This window comes from Buceros rhinoceros, unplaced genomic scaffold, assembly GCF_000710305.1.
Source record: "Buceros rhinoceros silvestris isolate BGI_N320 unplaced genomic scaffold, ASM71030v1 scaffold21644, whole genome shotgun sequence".
In the NCBI taxonomy this organism is placed as follows: Eukaryota; Metazoa; Chordata; class Aves; order Bucerotiformes; family Bucerotidae; genus Buceros; species Buceros rhinoceros.
Genome location: NW_010409084.1, coordinates 5,355 through 8,071, shown reverse-complemented (window position 1 = coordinate 8,071; position 2,717 = coordinate 5,355).

Below are 2,717 nucleotides of genomic sequence, written 5' to 3'. Positions count from 1 at the left end.
GTGCCCCAGCATGCCTACCCAATGCATGTCATGCTGCCGCATCTTCCCCACACCGTGGTCAGTCAAGATCTGCATCCAGAACAGCTCCTGGAAGGGCTACAGCTGCAAGGTGTGCTACCGAGGCTGAGGGCCCTGCAGGAGAAGGGGGCTGCAGGGCGCCCATGTGCTGAGGGAGGGCACTGCTCCATCGCTCTGGCCAGAGACAGAATAAATTGGTTTAGGAGCAGCCAGCCCTGTCTGCCTGCTGCTCTTGCTACACAACACCTCTGCCATCCTTCAAGAGAGGCTCTCCCCACCTTTTGCTTCCCCAGCAGCCCCAGATCCCTGCATTTCCGTGGGGAGTTCCGCAGATGCCACCCTCGAGCTGTTGGGTCAGCCCTGGGATGGGCTGTGCAGCGGCTGAAGGGGAAGACTGAAACCCCTCCGGGCACCTCACTCTCACAAGCAGCCTGCGGCTGGCACCATGAGCAAGGGTCCCGCCGGGGATTGATGTTGGAGGGGGTCTGTACAAGGCCAAGCGATGCTGCCACCAATGCTGCCTCCCAGCGTGGAGGGGGAGAGAAATGCAGAAAGAGAGAGTCAGCGAGAAGGAAGAGACAACAGAAAGCCTTGAGAAATAGAAAGATTTATTTAGCAAAAGCCAGTCAACTAATGACAACACCCAAGGGTTAAGTGCACTTACATTGACAGATCGGTTTCCCAGATAGATTGAGTCAACAGTTAGTAACACGACAGTTGTAGGAAAAGAAAGGACAAAAAATATAGCTATAAATCTCCAGTCAAGGTCCATAACAAAAGTGAGAGGCTAGAGAGACACCTTGGAGGCAGCGCTGAGTTAGGAGGAGGATCATTTACACATGTACACCCGCGGTGCCGCGGGATGCTGGCAGGGTCCCACCTGGCTCTGGCAGCACCCCCTCAGCCCACAGGGCAACTGCCACTGTCCCCAGCAGGCAGAGTGCCGGGCAGGAGCCCAAGCCTACAGTTGGTCCCCAACATCTCCTGGACTGCGTGTGTGCAGCAGGGACGGGCTAGAGAGGTGGCCTGGGCAGATGGCTCAGCCCTGTCTGCTTTCTGAGGCAGCCCAGCCCGGAAGAGACCTCTTGCCTGCTGCCGTTCCTCTCCAGCTCTCCTTTCATCTGCCCTGCGCTTATAGCCAAGCTCCTGCTGTCCTCTCTCCTGCACGACCCGTCTGCCCACATGGAAGGCCCTCTCTGAGCTCACACACACATCCCTACCCTGCTTGCACCATGTCCCGTGCGTGCTGCCATTCCCACCTCCCTCTCCTGGCAGGGACCGGCCCCCCCCGCCCCGTGCCTTCACCTCCAGCTGCTGCAAGATGGCAGTGGGATGTTGGGGTCCTCAGCAGAGGGGCTGGCACACAGCAGCATGGGACAGGGTATACAAAGGCATCGATGTCCAGAGGACAGGAGCACCCGCTTCCACTCTGTCCCCTCTGTGGCTGGTGTGGGGGATGCCAGCACAACTCTCTAGCTCCTCACCAGTGTTCAGCCACCTCCTGTGGTGGAGGGCTCACAGCACAGCTCGTATGGACCCTGGGGGTCTCACCCACTCCTCTGCAGCCCTCAGTGCCAAGGGGACCAGGGCAGAAAAGAGTGATGGACCTTCCTCAGCAGCCTTAGCAGGGCTAAACCCTGGGGGAGACCAAGAGCTCATGTCTGGGAGATGCTCAGCTAAGGGCTGCTTGCAGGCAGACCTAGCAGAGACAGAGCTGGTGAAGGTAAGAGCAGAAGGAAGCAACAAAGCAAAGCAGAAGCAGGATAGGAGGTGGATGGGGAAGAAGACAACTGTGCCAATCCCCACCTCACCGAGCGTTTGCACCAGAAGTAGGGGGGATGTCAGGACTCCAGTTCATATCCCTTCATTTGCGGCCTCTTAGAGGCTGCAGCAACAGGCAGCTGATAAATGTGCTTACAGAAAAGAAGCTCTGGATCCCTTGGAGGTCCCCACAGACAGCTCTCAGCTATGGACATCTTGGGGTCTGGTGGGGGATCCTGAGATTTTGAATTCACTTTTTTGGAGAGTGCAAACCAGAAACGTGAAGGGACTCCCCATCGAGGGGTGACAAGCTTGTCCATCCCCGCACATGGCCGATGCCAGCACTACATCCCTCAGCCCTGGTCCAGGGGCAAACAACTGCTTGGAAAGGGGAGAGTTTGTTTATAAAGAAAAGCAGGGAGTTTGTGGTGATGGGGGTGCAGGGAAGTGCTTGAAAACATGACTTGAGAGCACCAGAAAGGCTTTGAAGCCTGGCAGCTGTGCCAAGGAGGCCAAGAACTGGACAATGAGGGGAGCACCGTGACACGTGCCCTGGCTCCCTGCTCCACGCTGAGCTGTACCTTCCTCTCTGCTCCGCAGCCTGGGAGAGGAGTGGGCAGCGCCCACACACCTTCCACTTGCCTCAAGCAGGGCCAAACTATGTCTGCAAGTGCCACAAACACCATCACCCTTCTGCGAGCTGCCTGCACCCAGCCATGCTGCACCACCTCATCTCACCCCTTCAGCTCCTTCCCAGGCTCATCCCCACTGTCCTCCACTGTCTCACTTCTCATTCGCACACCCACACCAACAGTGCACCCCCACCAACCCCAAACACGCCGTCAGCACAGCCCTGACCTCACCTCCCATCCTCTCCACCAGGCAGAGGACCAGATCCCCTGCCAGCAGCTCTATTCCTGCTCACCGCTCAAGCGCTG